This window comes from Canis lupus, chromosome 15 (assembly GCF_048164855.1).
Source record: "Canis lupus baileyi chromosome 15, mCanLup2.hap1, whole genome shotgun sequence".
Lineage (NCBI taxonomy): Eukaryota > Metazoa > Chordata > Mammalia > Carnivora > Canidae > Canis > Canis lupus.
In genome coordinates, this window is record NC_132852.1 from 28790134 (window position 1) to 28816401 (window position 26268).

General features: G+C 37.3%; 1 long non-coding RNA gene across 14 annotated transcripts in view; it reads left to right on the forward strand.

Annotated features, from left to right (window-relative positions):
- Positions 1–12352, forward strand: part of LOC140604801 (uncharacterized) — a 119827-nt gene extending 107475 nt beyond the window's left edge. For all 14 annotated transcript variants that reach the window (XR_012007607.1, XR_012007608.1, XR_012007604.1 and 11 more), the window contains one exon: positions 11298–12352. This is a non-coding gene — a long non-coding RNA (uncharacterized lncRNA). The remainder of the gene's footprint in view (positions 1–11297) is intronic.
- Positions 12353–26268: the final 13916 nt, after the last annotated feature.

Genomic DNA, 26268 nt, shown 5'->3' on the forward strand with positions numbered 1-26268 from the left:
ACTGCCTGAGGGTGGAAGTGGTCCCAGATCTGCTGGGTCAGAGCCGAGGAGAGCTGGGCCTAGCCTGTGATCCTTGGAGGTGACCAGATTCTCAATCTGGGATGGACTGACTCAGGTACCTCAAGGATCAGGGCACAACTTCCTGCCTTCACGTGTCACTTTTCTGATAAAGGGCTTCCAGATAGTTCTAGGCAGCCTTCAGATAACACACTTGTGGAGCAAATGGAAGGGAGCAAACTTCTTATGTTGGAAACACAACACCCACTTCAGGGTGATTCGGAGCACCACTTTTTCTCATTTCCCTGGGGTGGAGCCTGCCTTTTCTTTGCTCCCTTGTACATCCCCACCCCTAGCACACAGTTACCAGCTGTCAGCCACCCTCTTCTGGCCTGCCAGACCTCCTTCAGCTTGTCCCATGTCCCTCTCCTGTAAGTCCTTTTGCTCTGCAAGTTACCAAACTTCCAAAAAGTTTTTCTTAGAAGACTAAACCAAACCAAACAAAGCTTAGAACAATGACCCAGTGTTCTGGAGTTTGGATTGTATGGAGGGCCCCAGAGGAAGGACCACTCAGCTCTCTTCAGGTCCAAGGGCTGAATTACTCAAAAACTGTTTCATTGCATTATAATCATACTGCAAGGATGCTTTATTCCATCTATGACTTGCCATTTTGTAGTAAGTTTTGTGTAGTTTTAGGTACACAGCTCTATTCTTGTTAAAATAGTGCCCTGTCTTCATTTGAGAACGAAGCTCCGTCTCCTCATTAAGCTACATTGTGAACGTCAGTAGGCGCACCTCTGATTGCTCCCTGTCAGTGGCTCTGCCTCCGGCTGGCCTAGCACCAAAGAGGAGAGGACTAGCCCTCCTCACGGGAGAGGATTCTAGCCTGTGGTTCTGGCAGATGCCATTCTGGAAGACCAGGTTCATCTACTTCACAGCGTGGCCCTGGACACCATTTACCACATTTGCTTCAGGAGAACGTAAAGTTCAGCTGTTGAGACAGGCTGAGCTTAGAGACCAGGGAGTCCAGTGCTGCATTTTTCAGAGGAAGTGAAACCTGCAGGTCATGCAGCTCGTTAGCAGCGATTTGAACGCTGTATCAGATTGTCTAGTGCCAAGTGTCTTAGCTCAGGCTGCTATACTAAGATTCCACTGCTTGGGTGACTTAAGCACAGGTATTTATTTCTCATGGTTCTGGAGGCTGGGAAGACTGAGATCAGGACAGCAGCACAGTCAGGTTCCAGTGAGGGCCCTCTCCTGTCTTACAGACTCCTTATTGCTGTGTCCTCACCTGGCAGAGAGAGAGGGCCCGGGTCTCCTCCTCCCCAGAGAATCACACTAATCCCATCATGGGGGCTCCACCCTCATGACCTCACCTAGACCTAATTATTTACCTCCCAGAGGCTCTACCTTTACACACTACCACACCCATGGGGGCGAGGGCTTCAGCATATGGATCTGGGGGAGATAAAAATACTCAATCTGTAACACCAAGTCAGTCTTCATTCTAGTCTACCACATAGCTGAGTACCCCCTCACCCAATCCTGGGAATACCACCTTATAACCATTATCATTAAAAAAATTCCACGATAATTTTTTGAATTATAAATGCAATGCATGCTTATAGTAGACAATAGGAAAATGAAAGAAAATAAAACTTATAGTCCCAACAACTAGAGACTAATAGTTGGTTTATTTTCTTCTGAATACGTATGTTTATATAAATATATACATCCATAAATAACATTTTTAAGAACAAACTTTGAGTCATCCTATACCTTTTTGTCCTAATGTTTTACTTTAGTGACTCTTTCCCCTTCTCTTAAAAACTACTTTTTGCTTTCTCACTGTGTAATGTTTTTGACTGTCTGCATCATATATTATCTGCATTTATGTATTGTATTATTTGGAAGATATGTATTTGCTTTTAATCTTTTCAGTTATTAACTACTAATTTTTAAATGCATTAAAAAACTTTTTCTTGTTACCAAGTCAAGAAAGAAATACTGTATTTTTAGTTCTACCTACATTAGATGAATTTAGTACATCCTTCCTTTCACTGCTGCTTCATGACAAAGCCTTGGTTTTGAGGGCTTCTAGATGCTGTGATTATGGTTAAAAAATGTATATATGGACATAGGAAATTATTAAGCATGTAAACCATGCATTTTGTCACAGAAGATTTAAATTGGCAATTTTTCCACATTATACTAATTGTTTCCACAAGGTAGAAATATGGAGGATTGGCTTGGATCCTGGATCCCATCATCCTCAATCAGCCTCTACCTAGTATTCTTGCAGGTTCTCATGGGAAACTCTCCCTATTATTACTCTAAAGCTTTAGATTTTAATACCTATTGAGAATCTTGGCCCTAGGCTAGGCTACATGGAGCTGGGGCCCTATTTTGTCTGGTCTTATGGCCATGTCTGGAGCAGTCCTCTTCTGATTCCAGGCCAATACCATAGAAAGATGAATCCTTTAGGAGGTACATCAAGTGAATGAACATTTCTCCTTAATGCCTAGGGCTCTTGATCTCTGTTGACCATCTCAAGCCTCTTTCTTTTCTGCTTAGTTCTTTATCTTTTTCTGCTTGAGCAAGTCAATACGTGAATTTAGGATGGAGATTCTCAAGTCATGTGCTGCATTAACTGTTACATTATGAGCCATTGACTTATTTCGGCTACAACTGCAGATATATCTTGAAAGGATGCTGTTCATTGGGTGAATCACTGAGCTAAACAGATCATATACTGGGCTTTTGAATAGGGCTACATGCTGGAAGTTAGGGGCATGGATGTTAGCCCCTTGTCAGGTTGATGTCAGAGTAGGAGTAGGCATTTAGTGGAACATGTGAGGACTTTGCCTTCTGACAGTGTGGTCCTGGCTGTAAAGAGGATTATTTTTAAAAAGTAACCTAGTACTGAAGTGTGACCATGTGAACAGTGCACTAACTAGATGCTTTCAAAGAGTATGAGATATTATTCTCTAGTAGTATTTATGTTATAATTATTCCTGGCTTCTTAGTGTTGGTGTTTTTTAAATGCCAAAATGATCTAATTCAAAAAATGTGCCACAAAAACAACAAAGTTGGGAACTACTGATTTGGAACCTTTCTACTGTTACCAGTCAGAAACCATAGCCAAGACTTCCTATTGTCTGGAGAAGGGAATGGGCAGAAAAAAGAGCCAACCAAAAAAGAAAAAGAAAATTTAAGGTATCGGTTTGGCTAGCATTACTAGGCAATCCATGTTGTTCTGGTTCTACCTCCTTTAAACTTCATAGAGAGAACTCTTCCATCAATAGGTTAACTGTGATACTAATATTTCCATGTGTTGGAAAAACATTTATTCACCTGCCGTACAAATTGCCTTCTCTCTTGGAATTCGTGATAGGCAACTACAAACATAAGGACTTTTCTGAGGAACTCTTCCTTCTACTATTGACCACCTCATATATTTACAACTTCCCTACTCATTTTTTCCCCAACTCTATTAACTCCTGTGTTCCCATATTCCCAGTCTTCAATTAATTGTGGGCTCTTTCCAGCAATACAGATTTTAACTCTCTCATAGGTGGCAAAGTACCCCACATTTGTCATGACCTTGCATTTCCCAGCTCCAAGCTTTCCTCTCATTTCTGTATGTCTTCAGACCAGCACACTCGCGAAGTCTCCTTATCACTGGTTTTGCTCTTTGTATGTCTCAAAGAGCATGCCCCTGTGGGCCTTGTAAGAGGTGACATACATCTTCTTCAGAACTTTAATGTTCCTTTACCTAAAGCCCCCAGTCCCTGGAAAAGGTTGGTACTCTGATGGAGCAGGACCTTCTCTTTCTTATTTCCAGAAGGGTCTAGTTCTTGTCACCTTTGGGTAGCATGGCATTCTCTTAGCTGCATCTGAGAAATAGATTATAGAGGAAGAGAGGATTTAGAATATTGACAACCCACCAATGCCAGATGTTATTAAGTAAAAAATGTGCTCACCCAAATGCTGGATTCTGATATGTAAGTCTAACCAGTTCCGTAAGACTGGTCCCTACTTACCCCATGAAGAGGTTGCCTATAGACCATGCAACTAGCCTCCTTAGTTTCTAGTGGCATAGGACAGGTGAGCCACAGATTGTGCTTCTCAATTTTTTCCATTGGCCAGAGAGCTGGTAAAAAATTCCTTTTTAATTCTATAGTTTTAGAATCTCAACTGATAGTTCGTTACCCCTAGTGAGTCTTGTGGAAATTTGACCTGCTCATAGTAAAGGCAATAAGTCATTTACCTAGTGGAAGATTTGTGGTCTCTAAATTTTTAAATATTCACATTATTCATCATTAGCCACCAAGATGACTATTTGTTTTGCTGGTCTCTGCTCACTTAGAAGTCCACACATAATTCTTTCTCAGAATATTGTTTGATATTCTTAGCTTCCAATGCTGTTGTGATTTAGTGACTTTTATTTTTTTAAACTTTCTTCAGCAACTTGTAAGCAGGAAAGTCAGGAACTGTGAGCCACCTGCTATCCTAATTTGACATCTGGTCTCACTGCTTTCAAGCTCCTGTACTTCAAAGCACTTTTACAAGTGAATCACTGTTGTTATTTGGATCTCTGACTGAAAGGAATTTAGACAACCAGGCTTAAAACAATCAAGACATGCTTTGTACATGTGACTTGGTCAAAATCAAGTAAAACAACCCTTTCAGCATTGGGTTATATTTTCCATAGCTAGGAACTCTGGGAAATAACTATATAGCTCACTCTTCTAAGTAGTTTGATAATTACTCCATTAGGGCAAGTAATGTGGATGAACAAATAATAACCAGCTGTATTTTAAACCCTTCTTTCTCTAAAGGTAATTCAAAAGATTATTTTCTTCTTCAGTCCTAGATCTGAAGTCATTTCTACACTGAAGTGAAGATGAAGTGTCTTTAGATCATTAACACAAATAATTTCCTATCAATGTATAGCAGTTTACTTTCAATTACCCATTGGTGAAGGGAGATGGGGGTCAATGAAATAACGATAATAAGACACTCATTTTAACCAAAAGTTGCAACCTTTTTTCAGTACTCTCTTAGAAGCTGTCTTATTGCTCTGAAATAAATCTTTTTCATTTCCCCCTCTTTTGGGTCTGCTAAGAAGTGGTGAAATAGACCAAATGGAAGCAGCAGAAATGAGAAAGATAAATCTGTTTCTTTTGCATTCTTTAGAATGCAGAGTAGTTCCTGGCATAGAGTAGATGCTCAATGAATGTTTGTCAAATTAAATATATAATCTGAATATTTAGAATATGAATTTGAGGGACTCCTAGGTGGCTCAGTGATTGAGCATCTGCCTTTGGCTCAGGTCAGGATCCTGGAATCCTGTGATCGAGTCCCACATTGGGTTCACCACAGAAAGTCTGCTTCTCCCTCTGCCTGTGTCTCTGCCTCTCTCTCTGTATCTCTCATGAATAAATAAATAAATAAAATATTAAAAAAAAAGAATTTGGGTTCTTTTGTCTGGCCTGAACACAGGAGCTTTTACTCCTAGAAACTTTGTTTGGCTAGAGGAAAAAACTTTTAGTGCCTTGAAGAGGAAAGTAACTGGTGATATGTTGTTTATAGCTGGAGGCTGGCACAAGGCAACCTCATGGTAGGGTCCGGGGTTGGGGGAATATTATTTGGAAGGGCTAGCTTGTATTGAAAGGTAAGGAGAATACAATAGTAACCAAATAGGTCTGTCAAGCCAGGAATTGGATACCCTCTATCTGGAGCCAATGCAAGTATCAAGCAGATAGACCCTATTAGATATAAACCTTGTCCACTTTTCAGATTGCCTCCCATCCTCCTTTCTCTTTATGGTTTGGTGTCTCACCTGTGCTAAGTAGCCTGTCTACTTCTAGATGTGAATGGAAGATACATTCTGGAGTGTGGGACCTGGTTTTTAAAGAGGCTCTGGAGGATTGGATGACATAACCCAGAAGTGTGTGTGAAGAGGGTAGTCAGCTTCCGGCATGTAAACTTGAACAGAAAGAAATGGGAGATAGGATTTCTCCCTGCCTCCTTTCCTCTAAGGATTGCTCTAGGATGACATTTCTGTTTGTGTATTTTCTTGAGAAGTTCAGTGTGTTGGGCAAACATGACTGCTGCCTCACCAGTGTACTGCTTTTTCTCCTCTTGCTCTCACTATTCTGGTTTTTCATTTCCCAACTAAAGGATCAGCCTTTCAATTCTTTTTTCAGGCTCTGCTTTCTAAAAATTAAAATATTGACTACCCTAAAGCTTTACTCATCCTGGGCTCCTTACCTGAACTCTTTCCTTTTAATATTTTCTGGCTCTAATCCAATGACATAAAGAGAGAAGTCCTTCCTTCCTCAAAATCATGCTCTTCTCTTACTTTGTATTTCTAAGTAACTAATATTTCTTATAATGTGAAAGAATTTACCTAAGTGAATGTGTGTGTGTGTTGGGGAGAGGGCTATATAATTTGTATCTGGAACATCACAATTTTTCCTGTTGCATCAAAGAGCTGTTGGACAATATCAAGTATTCTAACATATGTGGAATTGGAATCCACATAAGAAGGAGAAAAGAGAGATAGGCCAGAAAAAAATGGCTGAAGAAATAATGGCTGAGAATTTTCCAAAATGAATGATAGAAACCAAACCACAGATCCAAGAGTCTCAGGAACATCACATACAGAAGAACAAAGATATAAAGAACAAAGAATTACAGTGAACTTTTTGTTAGCAACTATGCTAGCCAGAAAATAATGGAGGAAATCTTTAAAGTGTTGAAAAAAGTTCTTAATTCTGTACCCCTGAAAATGTATTTCAAAAAATAAAGGAAAAACAAAGTTTCTTTTTCAGACAAGAGGAAATTCATTTCCAGATGACCTACACTATAAGAAGTAGTAACAGATATTCTTTATGCAGAAAGAGTATGAGAGAGGACTGCAACTTGGACTTATGCTAAGAAATGAGTATTGAAAGTGGAAGTAATGATGATAAACTTAAATTTATTATTTAAAAATTTAAAAATTGCTCTAACACAGTGGTTTTCAATTGGGAGGAATCCTCTTCCTTTTTTTCCCTCAGAGACTGGCAATACCTGGAGACATTTTTGGTTGTGACACTGGGGTGGTGCTACTGCTACTTAGTGAGTAGAGGTCAGGAATACTGCTAAATATTCTATAGCACACAGGAAAGCCTCACGCAACAATTATCCAGCCTGAGATGTTAATGTTGCTGAGGTGGATAAAACCTTGTTCTGAAAGATAATTTGTCTGAGGCAAAAATAGTGACAATGTTCTCTGTGATTATAGCATATTTAAGTGTAGAAGGTACAATAGCAATAGCACAAATAGTGAAAAGGATGGGACTATAGTATTATAATGTTCTTATACTATGCAGGAAATGGTATTATTTCAAGGTAGAGTCTTATTAATTAAAGATGTATATTTTAGGGGCACCTGGGTGGCTTGTTGGTTGAGCATCTGAATCTTGGTTTTGGCTTAGGTCATGATCAGGGTTGTGAGATCGAGCCCCGTGTTGAACTCTGTGCTCTGTGAGGAGTCTGCTTGAGAGTCTCTCTCTTCCTGCTGATTCTCCTCACCACTCATACTCTCTGTCTCTCAAATAAAAAAATCTTAGAAAGATATTTATTCTAAAACTTAGGACAATCCCTCAAAAATAATGGGGATAAATGGAATAATAAAATATACTTAATTAATAAAAGATAAAGCTAAAAAGGAGAGAGAAACTAAAGAACAGATGGAACAGATTAAAATTGTTTGCAAGATGGTAGACCTGAATCCAACCATTTCAACAATTACATACAACTCATTTTTATGGGTCCTTCATTACCTTAATATCAAATCCAAACAAAGATATTACAAGAAAAGAGCTTTATACTAAAACCCTCATGAGAATAGATGTAATTACCCTCACCAAAATATTAGCAAATGGAATGTGCAATATTTAAAACAATGATACTGGATAATCAATTGGGGTTTATCCTGGGCATGCAATACTGGTTCAATACTGAAAAAAAAGATCAATCTATGCAACTTTAAATCACTATATTAGTGATTTAAAGAAGAACACAATGATTATATCCATAGATGCAGAAAAAATATTTGACAAAATTCATCTGTTCTTGATAAAGTCTCAGCAAGCTAGTAACAGGTAAAAATGCTTGTATAAAAAGCCTATAGCTAACATTCTTGATGATGAAAGACTGAATTCTTAATCTGTAAAATCAAGAACAAAGCAAAAATGTCAGTCTCACCACTCCTGTAATTCATAGTACTAGATGTCATAGCCAGTATTATTATAAAGCAATTCTTTTAAAGAAATAAAAGTTATATAGACTGAAGGAAGAAAGAAATCTTGTCCCTGTTTGCAGATAACATGCTTATTTATAAAATCTAAAGGAATTTGCAAAAAGGCTTCTAGAACTAATAAGTTTATAAAAATTGCAGGATACAAAGTCAACATACAAAAATTAACTATATTTCTGTACACTAGCAGCAATTAATTAGGAACCATAGTTTAAAAATGATATCACCTTCAAGACAGTATGTACTGGCACAAAAACAGACACAGATCAATGGAACAGAATAGAAAGCCCAGAAATAAACCCACAATTGTATGGTCAATTAATCTCTGACAAAGCAGGAAAGATTATCCAATGGAAAAAAGACAGTCTCTTCAACAATTATGTTGGGAAAACTGGACAGCAACATGCAAAAGAATAAAACTGTACCACTTTCTTACATCATACACAAAAATAAATTCAAAATGAATTAAAGGCCTAAATGTGAGACAGGAAACCATTAAAATCCTAGAGGGGAACACAGGCAGTAATCTGTTTGATATTGGCTTTAGCAACTTCTTACTAGATATGTCTCCTGAGGCAAGGGAAACAAAAGCAAAAATGAACTATTGGGACTACATCAAAATAAAAAGCTTCTGCACAGCAAAGGAAACAATCAACAAAACTAAAAGGCAGCCTACGGAGTGGGAGAAGATATTTCCAAGTGACATATCTAATAAAGGGTTGGTATCCAAAATCTATAAAGAATTTAACAACCGAAAAACAAATAATCCAATTAAAAATGGGTGGAAGATATGAATAGACATTTTTCCAAAGAAGACATCCAGATGGCTAACAAACACATGAAAAGATGCTCAACATCATTCATCATCAGGGAAATTACAAATCAAAACTATAATAATATATCACTTCACACAAGTCAGAATGGCTCAAATTAACAATACAGGAAACAAAAGGTGTTGGCAAGGATGCAGAGAAAGGGGGAACTCTCTTGGTGTGAATGCAAACTGGTACAGCCATTGTGAAAACAGTATGGAGTTTCCTCAAAGAGTTAAAAATAGAACTACCCTAAAATTGAGCAACTGTACTACTAGGTATTTACCCAAAGGATATAAAAATACTAATTCGAAGGAATATATGCACCCTGATCTTTATAGCAGCATTATCAACAATAGCCAAGTTATTCAAAGAGCCCAAATGTCTATTGATTGATGAATGAATAAAAAAATTTTGGTGTATACACACACAATGGAATATTATTCAGCCATAAAATGAATGAAATCTTGTCATTTGCCAAGATGTGGATGGAGCTAGAGAGTATTATGCTAAGTGAAATAAGTCAGTCAGAGAAAGACAAATACCATGTGATTGCACTCATATGTGGAATTTAAGAAATAAAACAAATAAGCAAAGGGGAAAAAAAGAGAGAGAGGGGGGCAAACCAAGAAACACTCAAGTATAGAAAATGAAACTGAGTGTTCCTGGAGAGGAGTGGGCAGTGTTGGGGGGGAATGGGTTAAACAGGTGATGGGTATTAAGGAGGGCACTTGTTATGAGCACCAGATGTGTGTAGACGATGAATCACTAATCACACCCAAAACTAATATTTCATTGTGTATTAACTAGCTGGATTTAAATAAAAATTTGGAAGAAAAAACCAAAAAGAAATAAAAATGGTATCTCTTACTAAAGCTCCAAAAAATGAAATACTTAGGTGTAAATCTAAGAAAACATGTATAAAAGCTATTGTTGAAGCCAATAAAACACTGATGGAAGAAATCAAAGAAAACCTTAATAGGAATACTGTGACCCATCATCGAAAGACTCAACATAGAAAGATGTCCTTTCTCCCTCAAATGATCTGTAGATTTAATGAAATACCAATCAATCCTAGAAAGACTTTGTGTGTGTGTGTGTGTGTGTAAATGTAGACAAGCTGATTCTTATGCAAAGGCAGTGGATGTGGAATAGCTAAAAATTAGAGAAATCTCATGACCAGATTTTAAGACTTCTTATAAAGCGAATAATAATAAAAATATGACATGGTATTGGTGAAGGGATAGACACATAAATAATGAAACAGACTAGAGACCTGGAAACATACCTACACAAATATGGCCATTTGATTTTGGTGAAAGTGTAAAAGTGATTCAGTGGAGAAAGGATGGTCTTTTGAACAAATAGTGTTGGAACCATTTGTCATTCATATGCAAGAAAAGGAAATTTTACACCAGAATTAAGTCAAGTGGATCGTAGATCTAAAAGTAAAACTTAAAACTATAAACTTTTAGAAGAAAACGTGGGACCACAGGACCCCCTTATCCCTGTTCTCCTGGTCTAAGGGAAGTATTTTCTTTCAGACATCATTGCTGCCATGGCCAGTCTGTACGAGAATGTGGCTTCCGGACTGGGGCTTGCTTTAATTCAGGGCAGGCAGAATAAAAAGAGGAAAAAATTGGGTATTCTCATATTATCCCAGAGGCAGTCCTCAGTCTTCTAGTCAGAGAGAGAGAGTTTCTCTTGGAGCTTTTTCTTTCACACTTGCTGTGCAGGTAGTGGATTCAGGTTGCCCTAGAGTCTGAGCTGGGGGATATGGATTAGAAAAAACCAGGGGGAAAAAAAAAGAGACACCTGGGTGGCTCAGTGGTTGAGCATCTGCCTTTGGCTCAGGGCGTGATCCCGTCCTGAGATTGAGTCCGCCTTGGGCGCCCTGTGAGGAGCCTGCTTCCCCTCTGCCTGTGTCTCTGCCTCTCTCTCTGTCTCAAATAAATTTTAAAAAAGCCAGGAAATTTGCTGCCATCTGGATTCACCTTCAGGAGTTGATTCCCTCCTAAATATTCCTGCTATTATTTAGTCGTCATAGTCCCAGGATGCTTGCTTATGTATCCTGCCCAAGGATCTTTATTATAATTTGTGAGATAGGGTGGAATGTTCTTATTCCATCTCAGTGGAATTGGAACCACTAATCCTGCCCTCCTCTTTTTTTTTTTTAGAACCCAAGAAGCCAGTTTCATTTTGCTGGTGATTGGTTTGAAGGGTGATACAGCACCAGGATCTATACACGGAGACCTAAGGTGGGGCATCTGCTCAAGTCTTCTGGGAGAGAGATTTCTTCCTGACAAAGAAAGAGATCCATGGAGAAATTCCACTTTTCTTTTCTGCCATTGGATGCTGTTGTATCATGACTTGATATCTTGCACTTCTGAAAGAAAAAAAACAAAAAAAATTATACAGAAGCCAAATTGAAACCCAGACACGTTGAGGGGCAAGTTAGCTGAAACTGGAATCCCTGACCTTTATAAATTTCTAATTTTGAGTTGATAGTTTATTTCAAACTTAGTTTCCTAAGTTTGAGTTGATAGTTGATTAAAATATTTGACATGTAGGAAAAGACTGGTGTTTTTATGTTTTAGGACAGTAAAGCCAAACAATGAGTATACAGCCTTGAAAGAAATATGGCATATAATAGAATTACTCTTGGTTCTTTTGTGGACTTGGAATGTTATAATTCTATTCTTTACATTTCTTGTCCACCATTCAAAAATATTGATAGGGTATACATTATGTGCCAGAAATTTGTTTTGGATACTTACTGTACTGAGGTGAGCTATAAATGGTTGCTGCTTTTCAGTGGCTTACAGGCCAGTAGGGGATGTGGATGTATAAACAAATGCTATGGTTTAAAATGCAGAGAGGTAAAAACTAATTTGATGTATATCAAATTACTTAGGAATATAAAAAGCTATTTTGTGGTAAAGTTTTTCTATTCTATGATAATGTATTTTTCTCATATTTGAGTACAGTGCATTTCTTTCAATTTTAGTTTATTGAGTACTATATTATACTTAAGGTTTGATAATGCAAGACTCTGAGGGAATATTTGTTCTTTAGAAATGAGTCCATGATGGCTCTTGTGTATTGGCCCCCATATAGTTTGCTTCTTCACAGTGGGTTTGAACTATTAATTTAAAGCCAACTCAAAATTTTTATGTATCTAAATGCTTTAAATGTAGCCCAAATAAATAAGCATATTTTCAGCCATTTACAACCTGCCAACTTTGTACATCCTGTAAAACTACACTGAGTCTGCTAGCCATAGAAAAGACTAACCGTTGGGATCCCTGGGTGGCGCAGCGGTTTAGCGCCTGCCTTTGGCCCAGGGCGTGATCCTGGAGACCCGGGATCGAATCCCACGTCGGGCTCCCGGTGCATGGAGCCTGCTTCTCCCTCTGCCTGTGTCTCTGCCTCTCTCTCTCTCTCTCTCATAGATAAATAAAAATTAAAGAAAAAAAAAAAAAAGAAAAGACTAACCAGTTTTAAAAGAGGCCAAACTGCTGATGCCCTATTGAGCTCTTGTAACCCAGAGACCTCCCACCTTGCTGCTGGGTGGCATCACTTAATCACATCTGCCCCTCTTGGATTCCCCCCTCTCTTGGCGTTTCTGTTACCCTCTTCCCTTTCTGGGAATTGACCCCACTCCACTGACTTTGGAAGGTTTCCTGCTGAGAGAAACTTTCCCTCTCCTATTATCTGGTCCAAGAACTAACTAATAAAGCTTGTTGTGTTGTGCAGCACTGCATCTTGTGGTCCTATTTTTGTTGTAGTCAGCTCCCAAATCCTCAAACTCACCGCATTTCTCTGCCATTATTTTTATTTTAGTGTTCATTTTTATTTTTTATTTTTTTATTTTTTAAAGATTTTATTTATTTATTCATGATAGTCACACAGAGAGAGAGAGAGAGAGACAGAGAGGCAGAGACACAGGCAGAGGGAGAAGCAGGCTCCATGCAGGGAGCCCGACGTGGGATTCGATCCCAGGTCTCCAGGATCACGCCCTGGGCCAAAGGCAGGCGCCAAACCGCTGCGCCACCCAGGGATTCCCCAGTGTTCATTTTTAAACAGTGTATTCTTTGCAGTTCTCCTCTTTGTATGTCCACTGGGTAATCCTCTCATGCTTCCTTTCCTTCTGCCTTAAACTCTCCTTGTCAGTGAGTCCTTCCAGGACCTCATTTTCTGGTAATGCAACCTGGCCTCCATCTTTATCCCCATGCATTTCTAAATCTCCTTAATTGTGCTCTATTTTATTTCCCTAGTACTTCTCTCCTTTTTAAAACATTTTTTTAAAGATTTTATTTATTTATTCATGATAGACACACACACACACACACAGAGAGAGAGAGAGAGAGAGGCAAAGACACAGGCAGAGGGAGAAGTAGGCTCCATGCAGGGAGCCCAATGTGAGACCCCATCCTGGATCCCTGGATCACGCCCTGGGCCAGAGGCAGGTGCTAAACTGCTGAGCCACCCCAAGGATCCCCTACTTCTCTCCTTATAACATACTATACACTTTACTCACTTATGTGTATTATTTATTGCGTCACCCTCTGTTAGAATATTATTTCTTCAAAATTTGAAGGCATTATTTCATTGTCTTTTCATTTTTAGTGAACAAGTCAAGATGATTTTTATTCCTTTGTAGGTAACCTTCTTTTGCCCTCTAGTAGCTTTTAGATTTTTCTCTTTATCTGTAGAGTTCTGAATTGCACAGAATTTTTTTTATAGATATAAGTCTTGTTCTTTCTTCCCATTTGGTACTTAGTAAGAATTTCATTCTGAAGACTTGGGTCATTTTCAGTTCTGGAAGTTTTCTGTGTGTATACACACAGATAAGATAGCACACATACATATATAGCATTCTCTTTATGTAAATAAAATACATAACACACATACATATAATAGTATATACATGTATCATTTTCTTTCTGTGTATGTAAATATAATACATACCTCCTTCCACATGCCTATAAAATTCTGTATATTTTATATAAATTTATTCCCTACCTGCTGTTGTAGAACTTGTAGATCTGTTTTTCATGCAACTCAAGCCTTATTTCATATTTTTCACTTCTTTTGGTTGTGTTTATTTTTTAATGCTTTATGAAAAGAATTCTTTGGTTCAATTTGATCTTAATTATGTAATATTGCCTATGTATTGAGTTTTAAAATATAATCTTTTTAATTTTGAGGATTTCCATTTGTTATGATTTCATAGAAGCCTTTTCTTATTTCTCTGAGGATATTAACTGTCTTTATTTTAAAATTTTCTTTTTCGGAATGCCTGGGTAGCTCAGCAGTTTAGTGGCTGCCTTTGGCTCAGGGTGTGATCCTGGAGTCCTGGGATCGAGTCCCACATTGGGCTCCCTGTGAGGAGCCTGCTTCTCCCTCTGCCTATGTATCTGTCTCTCTTTCTCTGTGTGTCTCTCATAAATAAATAAATAAAATCTTTAAAAATTTTGTTTTTCTTTTTCTTTGTGTTTTAGACTATTTGTTGAGTTTGGCTTTTTTCTTTCATGGGTATTGTTTTTCCTCAAATATTCAGGGATTTTTATTTGGTTGCTTGTATTTTTGAGATTCTTTTGTGGGTTGGGTTTCTCTGTGCCCCCCCTCCCCATTAGTGATTTTGAGAACAGAAACCTGTATTCAGGTGTTTTGGAGGGAGATGGAGTGTGTGGCCAGGTAGGTTGTGTGAGACCATAATCTTCTGGGTGTCATCACTCAGGAGTTGAGAGTTATGGTGGGGTGGGGTAGTACTTACCGACTGAGCCAATCATGAATTCTGAGGTCCAAATCTCCCAGTGAACCGTGCTCATTGCTTTTACTTAAACCAGACCCATCTGCTTCCTTTCCCATCTCCCATCGTTGTCTATGTGGAAGCTTAGCATTATTTTGGTCTTCTGTTCTTAATTTCCAACATTTTTACTCAGACTGTGATTCTCAACCTTGGTTGCACACTGGAATCCCCTGTGTAGCTTTATAAACTACTGAAGACTTTGTCCTACCCCCAGAGATCTTGATTTATTTGGTCTGGGGAGCAGCATGGGTGTTGGGATGGTCTTAAAGTTCCCCCACTGATTCTAATTTACAGCCAAGATTGGTAGCCACAGTATTAGGAAATGGTGTTCTGCAGATCTTCCACATAAGTGTAGGAAAAATTCTTAATGCTTATCTTGGGGTAGAAACCTTTTTATCTTTTTTGAAAGTAGGCTCCATGCCCAGCATGGAGTCCAGTGTGGGGCTTGAACTCACAACCCTGAGATCAAGCCCTGAGCCAAGATCAAGAGTCAGACATTCAAGACTGAGCCACACAGGTGCCCTGGGCAAAAGCCTTTTTTATCTGTTGCTCATTGAGAAGCAGATAGAAAGGAGGCTGCCTGCACAGCACTTTATGACACATCTCTAATTAATCATCTTTGTCCCACAGTCCCTTCTTTGTTTCTGTTGGCTTTAACCTAACTTAAGGTATTTAGAATTGCTTTCTGTCCATAGTTTTTATTTTTTCTTAGTTGTTTTGGGCTGGAGTTTCTCTATCCTTTTTCTCTTACTCTGCTTATCAGTGATGCTCCATTTCTCAAGATTATTCAAAATTTCTGGTCCACTGATTTAACACTGTATTATGTGTTTTTCAGGACCATTGTAAATTATTTAAAAATTATTTATTTTTCTATTTTGGTGGATTTGAAGAGGACTGGATGGACAGATCTGTGCTAATAATTCTGTCAGATGTACTCCATCTTCCAGTCTCATTCTCCCTTTGTCTTTTCCCCTTAATAGATCTATAAAATGAAGAAAGATATTTTTACAGTCTTACACAGTGATTCTATTTTTGTTTTATATAATTTGATGCTTTTATATGAAGCATAAAGGTTCATGGCTATTACGGATTTTATGTAGATTTTGCCTTTTATGAATATAAAATGACCCTCTTTTCCATGGAAACCTTTTTGCCTTATATTAAATTTTGTTTGAAATAAAAAGGGCCATACTTGCTCTTTTATTTCATTTATCTGATAAGCCTTTGTTTATCCTTTAAAAACATTTCTCGTCAACTTAATGTTTCTTTAAGCTTAAACAACATGTGACTAGATTTTAAAAATCCTTTTTTAAAAATCTTTTTTTAATGGGGAATTTAAATAATTTAAATTTATTATCATAACTTGTACATTTGGCCTGGCCTCTGTCATCTTGTTTTATAATTTTACATTTTATTCTTTCTCATTTTTTTCTGGATTTATGGCTTCTATTTTGAGTATTATGCTTTGTTTGCTTTCACCTTTTTCCAGTGTTCTGAAAGATCAACATCCTTCTTAAAATTTTTGTCCATTGGTTTTTGGAAAATGATACTTAACCTATTATTAATAATTTTTGTTTCAGTCAGAGTTCTTATTTGTGAACAATTGAAACTGACTCTGGTTTAATTAGGCAGAACAGGAATTTTTTTCAGAAGGAAAAGGAGGTGTTCACGGAACTGATGGGAAAGAGGGCAGGCCCACAGAGAGAATCCATTGGCAGCCAGCCCACAGGGCAGGCCACACCCCAGGACCAGCAGCTCTCTGAAGGCCTCTGCTGCCAGAAGGTATGCTGTGCTTCCTGGACTCTGCCACCACACACTTCCTTGGTCCCCTGTTCTACTGCCCTCTGGACATTGGACTCTACAGCTGCTTCTGGCAGGTAATTTCTGGGCAGCATCTGCTTCCGGGCATCGTTTGCTTGTCATTAATGTCTCCAACGGGAACACACAATGGGCTAAGCTTAAGTCTCCGGCCTACCACAGAGCTGAAAGATGTTTGAGAGGGAAAAGTTATGGCTTTTTCTGCTCAGTAGTGGCGCAAGGTCCTGTTTCCACCAGTCACCATGTTCCAGATGTCTGGGGTAGTTCTCTCTAGTCTTAGCATAATCTCAACATTTTATAAATGATGACTAAACTAAAAAGTTAATTACCACTGATAAACACTACATGCAATACAGGGGTAAAGAGAGAGAAAAAGAAAAAGGACTTGGTTAAAATATATTCATAGCAAGGAAGTATGGATAGAGGTTATGATTTTTCATTTCTTTAGTTGGTCATATGGCTGTAGCTCAGCACTGTCCAATTTAAGTTTCTGTAACAGCAGAAATGCTCTGTACCTCTTCTGTGGAATACAGGAGCCATTAGCTATATGAAGTCTGGGAATACTTGAAATGTGGCTAGTAGAGCTGAGAAACTAATATTTTAATTATATTTAATTCTAATTAGTTTACTTTGAGAATTAAAACCATACATGGCCGATGGCTACAGTATTACAGCAAATCTGTAAATAAAATTATGTTTCTTTTCTCTTTAGCTATACTCAAGTGAATTAATTGGGCTCTTTCCCAGTCCAATTTTTTGCCCAGTTTCAGGATAACCCTGAAAGTTGGCTAATCTTGTCTACATAGAGCCTTAGTAGTCATCCACTTAGAACTGACCATTGAACATGTTGGGAAAGGATACAACTGTATTCTTTTCTCCCCTTATGGAGAAAGAGCATCCTTATTTGCTTTGTATCATAGTGTCCATTACCAGGCAATACTGTAACACCTTATTTTACCTACGTATTCAGTGTAGGGAGGACAAATAGCCTGAAGGCAATTTAACAGGATGATTATCTTCTTCCTTGCAAACAAATCTTCAACACTTGTGGATAACAGATGAGAATGTGTAAAGTTTTTGCAAACATATTATTATATATAATTCTTGGCGGTATCACAACCTCTGCCACCCATTCTGGACCTTCGTTCTGGCTCTGGAAGAAACAACATTCATAAAATCCTAAGGATGGACTCTAACTTTCAGAGTTAAAGAGGGTGTCTTCTCAGAGATCTCAGGAGATATAATGAAGCAATGAAAAGGCAGGTTGCCCATTATAAAGGCATTTCAGCACCCCACCTTTGAGGTCCTCAGATTTCTTCTATATCATACCGAGGAATTTTTGAGGCCTTAGAATTCATTTGTTGAGGGTATATGTGAACCTAGAATTTAGTTGACACACTTGACAAATAATTATAAAACTAGTTAGAGCTCAAGCTATTACAAAGAATACAGAATTCCAGTAATGATAACTATATTAATAAATACAGCCTTATCCAATGTCTTTTTCCTTCTTTGTCCAAATACTGTCTGAATCCATTCCCACATATATTCCTAATTTAAAAAAAAATCAATTTAAATAGGTACATACACACTGCAGTGTGTGTGTGTGTGTGTGTGTGTGAGCACATGTGCATATGTGTGGATGTGTGTGTAAGCAAACAAATTCCTCCTCAGCTTGATTTTGACTTTGTAATTGGATCCCAAGGACATTCTTAGGTATGATTTTTATTAAAGGCTTGGGGAAACTAAGGCAAGGGAACTATGCCATTTTTCAAGTAATATATGCAGAGCTAGATTAAGCCAGAAAGTTGGGGGGTTTTTTGACTGGCAAAGAGAAGGGTTGCTGAAGTGGAGGGTTCAGAGTATAGAGTTCACCTATTTGAAAATATTTATTTTACACATCACCATTAGAATTCTTGAGACTGCATGACTTTGTGCCAATGATTTAATTTTTAAATAAAAGATAGTGAAATTAAGAATTCAACCGATAACTATAATTACAGCTTTTGGGTACAAACTATATTTTGTGTTTTACTACATCAGTATCACAGCCATAGGAAATAAGAGATTCTTTTAACACAGTCATAAGGGTCTTAATCCAACAAGCTAAAGATTATCAATCTCTTTCTTGAACGCAGAAGGTGTCATAAGACATTTTAAACTGTCCTTTCTTCTTTGTACTAGTATCTGCAGATTTAAAGTTCTGGGAAGGAGGGACCTTGGGTGGCTCAGTTGATTAAGCATGTGACTCTTGATTTTGGCTAAGGTCTTCTTGATCTCCATGCTGGGCATGGAGCCTACTTTATGATATGTTCTGAGAAGGAGCAAATGATCGACTCAGTTTGAGCAGACAGCTCCCCTTCACATCTTCCGCAGTGGGAAGTAGGACCTCTTCTTCCCACCTATGGATTTCCTAAGTGCAGGAGAAATGGCTCAGTTGTTGGGAAATCTAAAAAATTCAACTACTTTTATTTTATGAAAGTTAGGAACAAAACAATATTTCTGGTCTCCCCTGCAAAACATGAAAGACATGAGTTATTACTGTTCTTTATTTTGTCTCCTCATTTCCTAAATCTGGTTTAAAATAAAAACTGTTATTATTGAGTTGTTATTTTTTTAAAATACTAATTTCCTTTAAGGATATATTTGGATATTTCTATTAATTTTAAAAACAATTTTCAGAGTTTCTGATTGTTTAAGTGGTTTCAAAGCATACAGTGATTATTTCATTATACAGCTTTTTTACTCAAGCAGTACATTTAATTAACCTTTGAGTCAATACAGATAGATCTTCAAGCAATTATTTTTAAAAACATTACTTTTCCAACTTCTATTTTTTGAAAAAAATTTTAAATTATTTTATTTATTTATTTGAGGGAGAGAGAGAGACAGTGACAAGAGTTAGTGAGAGAGAGCATAAGCAGGAAAGGGAGAGAGAAGCAAGATCCCCAGCTGAGTAGGGAGCCTAACATGGGGCTCCATCCCAGGACCCCTGGGATCATGACCTGAGTCTAAGACAGATGCTTAACCATCTGAGCCACCCAGGCACCCCTATTTTTTGGAAATTTTAATCACACAGATATACTGAAAGCATACTCCAATGAATAAATAAATTTCTCCTGGATTCACCAAATTACCATATTTGCATTATTTCTTTCTTTGTGAGTATGTGCATGTACACACATTTATTTTTTCTGAGCCATTTGAAAGTAAATTGGGTTATGATGATACGTCACACCTAAATACTTAAGCATGTATCTCCTGAGAAATGAAATTGTCCTATATAACCATAAAATGATCACATTGGGTAGTATATTTTCTGCACTCTTGGACATTATTCTCTTTATGGTTTGATAGATTTTGATGTGGGTTAAAAAGGGTTTTATCAGGAAGACCAACTTTTGACGAATATCATGAGAAGCTTCATGGACCTACTCCCAAGTGAAACTGGTGAAGATTATTTAAAAAAAAAAATCAAACAACCAACCATTTAGATGTTGATCCTAAGGACAATACAGCAAATGAAGAAATATCCGTTCAATAAAATCTATAAACACGCAGTAAGAAAGGTGAACGTCTGCTGTATTTGAACCAAGTTTCCTCTCTTCCTCTCCCTCCTAGCTCAGTGAAAGGAAAAGTCCACTCTGGACTGGTGCAGCCAAGAACATAGGGCCTTCTTTTTCCCAAGCATCTGGTAAGAGGGCCTTTTTCCTGTGAGGAGCAGAATGTTAGCATTTCTCACCATGCCTCTAGCTATCTGTTGTGGAAAATAAGTTCTCAGTGAGTGTGGCAGAGAAATGGAGGCTCCTTTCTTCTGCTCGCCCTCACTTTTAGAACAGAGACTCTATCATAAATGAGGCACCATTGAAAGCACTGGGGCCCTGATTTTCCCAGGTCTTTGTGTAAGGCAGTGGGTCCTTGGCTCAGAGGGTAAGCTGAGAAGATCAATCTACCGTGTGGTCCTGCAGAGCGTACCTGCCAAATTCTCAGCTCCTAAAGTTGAGGTGCTCAGGGAGAAGCACGCCATTCACCCCACCCCCAGTCTGAGGTCCCTATCTCAAAGATTTTGCCTGAAGAGAGAAACAGGTCATAAAACAGGTATCTTTTTGTCTTTTCCAAAAGGAATTAATTTCATTTGAAGTAAAACATGGAGAAGTCAGAGCCTAAGGGAACTCTCTAAAACAGTGGAGGTTGTGGTGAAAGGCAGTTGGCAAGAGAATGGTAAATTCAGTGAAAGATAACAGCCTGTGAAGTAAATACATTCTTAGATAAACAAAACCTGAGAGAAATTGATGCTAACAAACTCACGAGATACACTAAAGGAATTTCTTTAGGGTTAAAGCAGGTGACTCTAGATTGTAATTTGAATTCACATGTAAAAACAAAGAGCATGAGTTCAGGTGGATAGGTAATTATATAGTGTAAATGAATATTTCTTTAAAAAGCAATTGTATGAAATAATATGTGTATAATGTATCGTTGAACCTGTAACATAAAGAAATGTGATATATTTATCAGTAGTAGCACAAAAGAAGTGAGTGGGAACAAAGACCTTTTAGGCTAGGGACATGATTCCAGATGAGAACTTGAAACCAAAATACACTGAATAAAACAAGAAATGACAAACAGGAAGGTTAATATAATAAGACTAAAAATATAGGTTTGCTTTCCTTTCTTCTCTCAGCTCTTTTAAAAAACCCTAAATCATGTAATTATTATAACATCGTATTGTTGAGTTTATAATATTGACGGATGTAATGTATATAACGATAATACAGCAAAAGGTGGGAAAATGGAAAGACCTGTATAAGAGTAGCATTTCTATACTGAAATTCAATTAGTATAAATCTAAAGCTGTTTCTCTTATATGCATGGTAATCTCTACAGCAACCACTAAAGAAATAACTTTATTTTTTAAAAAATATTTATTTATTTATTTTAGAGAGAGAGAGAGCAAGCTTGCCTACATGCGTGTGGGAAACAGACGGAGCAGGAGAGAATCTCAAGTACACATCTCTGCTGAGCATGAGCCCAAGTGGGGCTTGATCTCATGACCCTGAGGTCATGATCTGAGTCAAAATCAAGAGTTGGATGGATGCTCAACTGACTGTGCCACCCATGTGCCCCAGAAATAACTTTAAAATATAGTGAAAAAAACTAAATGCATCATTAGAAAATACTTGATTAATGAAGAGAAATCAGTAAAGGAAAATGAGAGGAACAAAAAACCAGTAGACTCATTGAAAACAAAAAGTAAAACAATGGGTATAAATCTAACTATGTAATAACATTACATGTGAATGGAATAAATACTCCAATAAAAATATAAGAATGGATAAAAAGTAAGACCCAACTATGTACTATAAAGGAAACACACTTTAGACTCAAAGATATAAAGAGATTGAAAGTAAATGGATAGAAAAAGATATATTGTTGCAAATAGCAGCCGTAAGAAAGGTAGAATAGCTATACTAATATTAGACTTTAAAACAAAAAAAAAATGTTACTAGAGGTGAAGTGCGAGATTTTACAGTGATGAAAGGCTCAATCTATCAGGAAATAATAAATTATCAAAAGTGTTTCATTGGTTTTGAGGTTTTGTTTTTGTTTTTGTTTTTACTAATGTCTGTTTAAACCCATTTTCTCATCTGGGGCTTCACTTACATATTTAACCCATTTTCTCTTTCTTCTGGGGTTTTACTTATGTATTTATTAGATCTTCTTAAGTCTCATCTGTGTCTGATGCTCTTTTCTGTGTTTTCCATTCTTCCGCTCCCTGCAACCTCCCTCCCCACCGTTTTTGCTCCAGTTAGATTTTTTCCTATTGATGTGTTTTCCATGTGGTAGATGTTAAATTTTGCATTATCTAGTAATTTTAGATATCCTTTTTTCATGTTTTAATTTTTATATATGTTTTTTAGTTCTAGAATTTCCATTTGATCCATCTTTATAGTTTAAATGTATTGATGAATTGCATCTATTTTTTAAACCTCTATGTGTTCTTCTGGGTTCTTTGAACATATTAATCATAGTCATTTTAAAATCCTTGTTGCCTGACTCTAAAATTGGGATCACTTATAGGTCTGTTTCTATAGGTCACTTTTTTCTCATTATTCTTTGACAAGTGAAGGGATATTTGAATGAATGTCAGCCATTGTTTATAGAAAGAAAAAAGTGTAGAGGCTTCAGATTCTTAGAGAAGCTCATTTTCACTCCTTTAGACAGAGTGGTGGTCAATAAGGAACTGTGAGGAGTCGTGGCTTTGTGAGGGATAGATTACCTTTGGCTCAAGCCTGATCTTCCATTTTTCATCTAGAATTCTGGTACTTGTATGAGGGGGCACTCTGTTTTGTGGGTCTCAGATTCTAATCTTTATGTGATGAGACTGACAAAAGAGCTCTGTTTTGCTCTCCAGAGGTTTTCCACTTATGTTTTTGTCTCCTGCCTTATAATGCTTCAGTATTTAATACCTGTTTTGGGGGAAAAGCCTGTTAAGTGCCTGAAACTTGCCCAGTTTCCACTAAACTTGCCCAGTTTCCACTAAAAACTCTTCTGATTTCTTCTTCCTCTGAACAGCCCTCCTCCAGGTGTTGTCCTGGAATCTGTCCTAGATCTTCATCTTCTTGCCCATATTTAAATCCATCAGTATGCCCAGGGTAAAAGCAACTGCAGAAGCCAGTATACCTCTCTCTCTCTCTCTCTTTCTTTCTTTCTAAAATATTAGTTCATTTAGTTCTTGTTGCCTCAGAAACTCTCTTCTGCTTTCAAAATATAGTTTTTGTGTTCCATCTGGCTTTTCTAGCTCTACATGGGAGCACACGTCTTTGGACAAATGGAAGCAAAAGAGTCTTTATATAGTACATATTTTAGAATATCTTTCTGTTTATTCATGCATGAGTTGCAATGTAGCTGATTTCAGAATTTTGGGGACATAATATTTTTGAAACCATAAATATAATCTCATTTTGTTACCTTTTTGGCATTTAGAGTTTGATGAGAGTCTAATTTTTATTCCTTTTGTGAATAAACCCATTACAAAAATCTTTTTAAAGATTTTTTATCTTAGTGAAAATAATATATATATATTTAAGATGTCTCTTTATGTGAGTCTCTTTTCAGACTTTTCTTTTCAACTTTTGAACAGTTTGTGATAAGCTCTTTATACTAAGTACCCTTGCTAGTTGAGAGGGTGTCTTTCAATTAAGCTTTAGAATTTTTTTTTTCTCTTTCTAGTTGCTGTGGTTGTTGTGTCTTCCTAAGAATTCCTGCAACTTTTATCTTCAATCCCTATTTCTTTTATTATTATCTACTATCCTCCATCAACATTTTTTTTGTTCTGTATTTTGAAAAATTTATTATTTCTATTTGACTTGATTTTTCCAAGTTTAATCCTAAGCTTCATTGAATCAATTTGCATTTAAATCCTAATATTATGATTTTATCTTCCTTTATATTATCCCACTTTTTGTGTCTCTTTCTTTTCTACTTACATTAGCTTTTTATTCTTAGCTTTTTTTTCTTTATCTTGGCTTTCAATGCTGCTATTTCATAGAAGTCATGCATTTTACTCACTGTGACAAACTGACATTAAATTTTTTTTCTCTTTTTTTTAGCAAATCATTTTTAGAAATTTGTTATTCTTGTATTTTTTGGGTGATCTTTACTTTGATTGCAGTATGTTAAAAATAAACTTTATAAAGATATAATTTACATTTGTTAGAATGTATTCATTTTAAATGACCTCCCATGTCTTTGTTGTAGACATCTATATATCCAACACCACAATTAAGAAATGAACACTTATACTTCCCTAAAAAGTTCTCTGTATTTTTTTTATAGTCAGTACCCTCAACATCTATCTTATGCAATCACTGATATAACTTCTGTCACTATAGATTAGCTTTGTGTATTCAAGAATTTCATAAAAATGGAATAATCTCCTATTGCTTTTCTTCCTAGCTACTTTAGCCCAGCCTAACATTTAAAAAAATTCATTCATATTGTCACACGTATCATTAGTTTGCTTCTTTTTATCACTGAGTATTCACTGAATGTGTGTAATACAATATGTTTATCCATTCTTGCTACAGATAGAGTGTTCATGTTCCCCTTCCAAATTCATGTGTTGAAGCCCTTTACTCCAATTTGGTGGTATTTGGAGGTGGGCCTGTGGCAGGTATTTAGGTTGAGATGAGGTTGTTAGGGTGGGGCTCCTATGATGTAAGAAGAGGTAGAGACCAGAGCCCTCTCTTTATCATGTGAGGATACAGCAAGAAAGTTGCTATCTGTAAGCAAGTAAGAAGGCCCTCACCAAGAACTGAACCATGCTAGCATTCTGGATTTGGCCCTCTCAGTCTCCAGAATGCCGAGAAATAAATGTCTGTTGTTTAGGCAACCTGGTCTATGCTATTATGTTATAGCAGCCTCAGCAGACTAAGACATTTCTCCTGTTGATGAATGCTTGAGTTGTTTCCAATTTGCAGCCGTTAGAAATAAAATTGCTACAAGCATTCATATGTCAGCCTCCTTTTGTTCATGTTTACTTTTTAAGTCCTTGCAAGTATTTATAATCACTGTTAAAAGTCCCTGGCTGCTTATACAGTTATTTCTATCTTTTCTTTTTCCATTTCTGTGAACTGATTTTTCTCTTGGATATGGTGACATTTTTCTGCTGTTTTGCATGTGGCATAATTTTCATTTGGGTGTTGGACATTGCCAAATGTCTGGACACCCCCCAAGTGTCTGGACACCCCACCCCCCGGGCCTTTCTTTAAAGATTTTAGAGTTTTCCTATGTCAGGAGGTTAATTTACTTTCTAGATCATCTTCCTACTTTTAAAATGTGTTTCTAAGTTTCTTTAGTGTAGATGCAGAATAACCTTTCCTCTGGGGCTGTTTTAGCTTTACCCGGGGCATGGACTTCGTGGAGTCTCTGTGAATGTTTCCATTGTTCAGCTCTCTGCTTTCCAGTAGTTGTTTTCTCCTGGAAAAGTTTTCTGGTATCCTCCTTGTACATCTTAGGGCATTGTGAAGTCAAAGATTCAGGGAAGCTTTTCTGTGGAGTTCTACAGCTCCCAGTCTGTATAATTCCTCCCTTTTCACTGCTCCACACCATTAGGTATGAGCTGGCCCAGCCTCCTTCACCTCTGATCTCCATTTCCTCAACTCAGAGAGCCAGCTCATCTCTGCCTGGTTTTCTTCTCCCATTTCTAAGGTCCAAAAAATGTCTCCAGATAGAAAGCTACAGAGTCAGGGCATACCTGGTTTATTTCCCTTCCCCCAGAGATCACAGTCCTTTGATGCTTGTTAGCCAATGTCTGAAAATAGTTGTTACATACATGATGTCCAGACATCTATCGGAAACCTAGTCTGGTACCACTACTTCATCATGTCTGGAAGCGAAGTCTTACTGTAGTATTTTCGGGAACTATTTTAAAGATAAAATTTTTATTTAATTATTTTTAAAATGAGAAGAAATGATTCATTTCCACTGTGTGTGTGTGTGTGTGTGTGTGT